The following is a 6,305-nucleotide window of genomic DNA, read 5'->3' as shown; positions in this document are numbered from 1 at the left end:
TGATCTCAGGCACCAACTTTTGCTCCATCTCGATCATGAGCATAGGTCTCGGATACGCTTTAGTCTTGGAAATTGACCTCATCTCAACTTCGGATCTTGACCTTGGTCTTCATTCGATTTTATGCGTTGACTTCATCTCACCCTCGGGTCTTGATTTTGGCCTCGGTTTGGTCTCATGTGTTGACTCTACTTAGTCTTAGGCGTAGATCTCATTTCAACCTCGGGTTTGGACCTCAGCCTTTGCTTGGTCTCATGCCCCGAACTCATCTCAACCTCGGATTTCAATTTCAACTTAGGCTCATGTGTCGACCTCATCTAAGTGTCGGTTGCTGACCTCATCTTAACCTCGGGTCCTGACATTGGTCTTCGTTTGTTCTCATGTGTTGACATCATCTCATCTTTGGGTCCCGACTTTGGCCTATATTTGGTCTCATGCGTTGACCTCATTTCAGCCTTGAGTCCATCTTAGCCTCGGGTCTTTCATCATCTGCTTATAAATTGAGCCCATAAAGTCAGTTTATCTATAAGGTCATAAGGCCCTAAGATCGTTTCTCTTGAAAAATAAAACAAGTATCCCGAAAGACATGGACAATTGGATCGCGTATGTTAGAGTATATCATGAATGATAGCACGCATTTCAGAATATATCTTAAATGGATGTTGATATTTCGGAGATTGGATACATTGATAACTCTATAGGCTACATATATCCATGGGTACAATATGCATACATAAAATTCTAATTTGTCCAAATTCTTAATTTTCTTCTCTCACAAAATCTTAACTTGAGCGACGGAGTAGCTTGTCGGGATCCACCTCATGTGTCATTCTAACTTTCTTTTGGAGTGCTTTTTCAGGTGTCTTCATTCCTTCTGACGATTGTCTCTAGAGAGCATGCACGTTAGCTCGTTCGTTGATCGATGACTTGATCATTCATGATATTTGGCTGGAACAAATTGACATCGTCTGTGGAAATTTTGAGCCAAGACGCTGCGATGGTCGACATTGAGAGAACCTCGTTGTAAAAAAAGCTGCAACGAAAAGCCTCCTCTATTAGAAACCCCTAATCTTGCCACCGCCGCTTCATCCTTTGCTCCGATCTCACTTCTCTAACCCTACCCCGACACTGCTGCAACCGAGGGATCGCCCTTCCTTTAATCTCTCCATCTGCCCTAGCTGCCACCTTGGGCGTTTGGTGGTTTGAGACCACATCAAACGACCGTGTGAAGCAAGTTCATCGTGTGGTCCTTTAGTCATCGACGACCCATTGCTTTTGCCAAGGCGGCTGGCTAGAAACCCTCCTTGAAACCTATAGAGATCCAGCCGCCGATCTCAGTTAAGGAAAAGAAACCACAACTACGGAAGACTCGCCCTATCTCCGTCGAAACTTGGCCTTATCGGTCCAACCGTTGCCTCGTTTGTTCTCCTCTTCTTTTACCTCATCTTCGTCCATTACCAAATCAAGCCTGAATTGCGCATGTACATCTCCATAATTGCCGCCTTGAGCTTCTGCGCCTTCGTCGTGGTGCTACAGATGATTACAGTGGCAGTATGCTACATGCTGCATCGAAATCTCTTCGGGTTTGACATCAATAAGAGGACTTCGCAGGGAGCCTTCAAAGTGCTTGAATCTTTGTGTGTTGCTTCATGATTCTTCTGGGATTTGTTGATGATGTTCTTGGCCTTCCTTGGAGAGTAAAATTGGTGCAACCCTCCTTTGCAACTCTTCCCTTGTTAATGGCATATGCTAGGCATACTACCATCGTCATACAAAAGCCACTTATGCAATATGTTGGAGTAGCTGTTCCTGTCCCCGGGGCAATGGTGCAACGGTAGGACATCGCGGTTCGATCCCCAGCTACGGCGTATTTGCAGGAATTTTTCTCCAAATGGGGAACGCAATCAAAGGATGCTGGGCATCTGGATTGACCGCTGTATGCGCTTCCCGATTTACCCTGGTGGTCAGTGGGAAACTTCCGTGGGACCGGGCCGACCACCCCCAAAGATGTTGGCTACTGGGATTATCATTTTTTTTGGAGTAGCTGTTCCTGATTTATGTTGGATTTACAAGCTAATATGGCCATGCTAGCAGTCTTTTGCACAAACTCCATTAACATCCATGCTGGTTTAAATGGTCTAGAAACTGGGCAGACTTGTAATTTCCGTTGTAGTCTTAATTCATAATGTGATGCAAATTGGCGCATCCACAGACCTCGAATATCAGCTGGCTCATGCATTTTCTATTTATCTCGTCCTTCCTTACTGACTACATCTGGCGGCTCTGCTTTCATATAACTGATAATCATAATCAGCTCAGCGATTGGTTGTGGTATTGTTTACAAAACATTTGCATTGCTTGGTGTTCTGAAGTTTATACAAAGATGCAAGTAGTTCTATTTGTATGCTATGTATCCTTCTGAAGTCTTGTTGGTGGTACCTACACCTACTTTGCTGGAATGGCTTTGGCTGTAGTTGGAATTCTTAGCCATTTCAGGCTCGAATTTCTATTACATTAGATGGGAAAATGCAACGAAGTCTTGTGTATAATCTTCAATTTGGGTTGGATCCGCTAGGTTGGTCTATCCCGCCAAACAATTTAGGCAAGTTTGGTTGAAATTTTATCAATCTATTTTAAGATGGATTCAGATGGTTGATTTGCCAAGCTCGTGATAGGCTTGGGTTGGCCCGCGACAGGCTTGGATTGGTCTGCGGGTTGAGAAAGTTTATTAATTTATTTAAAAATTTAAAATTAAAGTAAAAAATTTAATGAATTAATAGGCTTGATCCGTCTAAATTACAATTCAAATTTAAAAATTTCAACTTGATCAATTTAAATTATAATTTAAATTTAATATTTTTAAAATATTTTTATCTTTTTACAGGTCCGTGGGCTGACCTGTCTAATCCGTAACTTGCCTTGGGTTAGATAGGAGATTTTTCAATCTGCTCCGCTTCGCCCGCCATATGATGAATTTTTAATGGGTTAGTCCGCCCCGCTATGGGTTGGCCTGTTTGACAGCTCTAGTCTTGTGCAAGTGATAATTCTAAAAATATCGGTAAAGAGAAATATCCTGATGGAAAAACTTTTCGTTGATTTTTGATTTGGTGCATAGGCACGGAGCACCGAATTCTGAGCTTGTGACATAGCTTTGATATGTACGGAGTACTGAGCCCCGAGTTCACGATATAGTCTTATGATAGACATCGAGCTTTGAGCTTGTGAGATAGCCTTACGACAAGCATGAAATATTGAGCCCCAAGTTCGCGGCGCCACAGAGTACACCGAGCCCTGAGCTCATGATATAGTTTTACGACAAGCATAGAACACCAAGCTTGAGCTCTTGACATAGTCTTATGACAGACATGGAGTACCGAACTCCGAGTTCACGGCATAGCCTTACGACAGGCACGGAGCATCGAGCCCTGAGCTTGTGATATAGTTTTATGACAAACACAGAGCACCGAGCCCCGAGCTCATGACAACCATACGACATGCATAATGCATTGAGTCCCGAGCTTGCGATATAGCTTTATGATTGACATCGAGCATCGATCCTCGAGCTTGCGGCATAGATATCGTACGAGCTTTTTCTTACTAAAGTACATTAATCTCCCTGTGTTTAAGATATCGTATGTCTGTCAATTAAATGAGTTACTGACAACTCAAATTTAATCAACTTCTAATCCAAGAGTAGTACCACTCAACCTTATTATCATGCGGACAAGGTTCACCTGGAGGGTTTACATGATAATTCTTATGAGCTCCTCAAGGGGACATCGTCAGCCTAGATTATAGGACACAGTTTCCTTCTATAATCAACAACACACCATGTACATAATACTATTTTCCAACTCATCGGGCCTTTTGATCTATCGTTTTAAATCTCACCCTTTGATGAATTAAAGAAGTACATACTAAGTACATGTGTTTGTTATTAGATCAGGATTAAGAGCATGTACATCTATAGTAACAGAGGTTTAGTTCAATTATATAGTCAATATAAATCGAACAATCCTCAGATGGTCCTGTTCAATACACACTTAGTGTACTAGTGTAATTCTATAGTCAAGACAGACTAAGACCAAATTACACTACAACTACTCCAATGATTTGTCCAATCCATCTTGGTTGTGAACACTGTTTATAATCTATAAGGAACTGATAACATGGTCTTCTGTGTGTGACTCTGCACACCATGTTTATCTATAATATAGATTAAATGGACACTTGCATAAAAAACTAAATAAAAACATTGACCAAATGTGATTCTTATTTTAGAATGTTTATTTACATAGCTAGGATTCTGGTATACATCCCAACAAGCTAGTAATTTTAAATATATGAAGGGGGAGCTTATTGAATTCTTTGAATATATCAAGAAATCAACCACCCATACTACTTCTATTATGACATGAAGTATCTTGGAATCATTGAAGAGAAGACCTATTTCCTTATATGTAATGTTGATACATAACTCTTTAAACTCAACGTTTCATGTTTTTGATACATAGTATCAAAACGACCCTCTCTGATGATAAAATTTTGAAACTAATTTTTTCTCACTAGATAATGTCCAAGAAATTATATTGTCAAATTTCAAAATTTTTGGACAAAAATTAAATTAAATATGAATTTTTGAAGTTGGCTGAAAAAATCCGAATTAGACCATGAGATCGACTGAGACAGTTACCAGTCGACTGATAATATCGCCCGCCCTTACCATCAGAGCCTTGACGGACGCTACAGTTTATACTTTACATTCATACATAGTAATACCACATACGAAAAATCTAAAATCTTGCAGCGGAAAACATTATAACATAACAGAAATTTCATATGTGATAAATAAACATCATAAGCATGCATGTACTGTCTAGACTTTAATAAGGTCTACTTCAACCACATAGCATTATAAGTCTTAAACCAACAGTAAATAATACAACCATCCAGCATGCAATAATAAAGTTTCATATTCCGTCTGTTATGGCACCACCACACACATCTTTATTTCAGCCTTGTCCTGCTGCCTCCCATTGCCTAACGACCTTGATTTGGCTCTGCAACATAAGAAAGAAGAAACTGTAAGCACAAGGCTTAGTAAGCTCCTTTCCTACTCACCAAAAACCAATCGTTAATCCGAGCATAACAGTTATAACATGTTAAAAACAAAGCATAATCATAGAAGCACATTATTCCATAAGCATTAAGCACATGTATATTCTTTAAACTTAACATTAACATCATATGCATAACAATGATGAACATGCCTTTGAAAACTTATTACATAATAGATGAAAATAATCATTCTTATCATTCTTTGGGATCCCCGGCTTGTACCCATTCATTTCTTGCGCGCCATTCCAAATAGTACGAGGTTGCAAGTCTCGACTACTCGGTTACTAGGTCTTCTGCCTTTCGACCTAGGGCCGTTCTCTAGGTGGCCATCCCTTGGACCCCTTTCGGGCTCCGGTACAAGCCATTCATTAAAATAAATTAATGTACATGCTTTCATTTTTCTTTTATCATTATAGGAGAACATTCAGTAACATCAACATCTCTTGAGCACCTTACATGGTCTAGCCAACCTTGTAGCTTCGAAACCTTAGGTTAGGCTTAACCACTTGATGCCCCATGTCTTGTTAATGTTTCTCCAATTCTTGAAATCATCTACTAGAGTTGGAACATTTCTTAAGGCCCTTGTTTAATAAGGTGGCCGAACCCTAGCTTAGCATGAGTCCCTTGATTGGTTGTAGATTTAGCCACATGGGACCCTAACCCTAGTGAGAGTTTATCACGTGACATTTCCAAACCTTAGTTAGGTTGGAACCTAACCTAGCCCTTTCTTAACCAATCTGGCCGAAACTTTAAGGGTTTAAAATCATAATTTATGTTCAACCAAATACACCCTAAAGCATGATATAACATCACTTATCATTTTTAGACATTTGTAGGTTAACCACATAACTCAAGGCCCTAAAAGTTCATGTTGGCCGAACCTTGTCACCATGCAAACATGACGTTTCATTCAACCATATAAACCCTAAGTCATGTTAAATCATTCACATAGTTTATTCAATCAAGTCTAGATTAAACTTAACATTCATTTAACTTTTACATGCTTACAACCATCATTTTAAAGCCTTATCATAACGTAGCCGAAACTCTAAAAGTTTACCACATAAAATTCTAACTTTTACCTCATGGATGAAAAGATACTTCCTGGGTGAGCCTTTCCAAGAAAAAGAAGATTGCATGCTTACTGAACCAAGGCCACCGGATCCCTACTGATAACGAATGCCTTTAG

General features: G+C 39.8%; 1 pseudogene; it reads left to right on the top strand.

Annotated features, from left to right (window-relative positions):
• The first annotated feature begins 653 nt into the window (after positions 1-653).
• Positions 654-2,516, top strand: LOC141830576 (uncharacterized; annotated as a pseudogene).
• The last annotated feature ends 3,789 nt before the right edge of the window (positions 2,517-6,305 follow it).

This window comes from Curcuma longa, chromosome 6, assembly GCF_044706935.1.
Source record: "Curcuma longa cultivar G26 ecotype Majalengka, Jawa Barat chromosome 6, ITB_CL_G26_1.1, whole genome shotgun sequence".
NCBI classification, from domain to species: Eukaryota; Viridiplantae; Streptophyta; class Magnoliopsida; order Zingiberales; family Zingiberaceae; genus Curcuma; species Curcuma longa.
The sequence above is the reverse complement of the archived record's forward strand: the minus strand, read 5'-3'. Positions and strand labels throughout refer to the sequence as shown.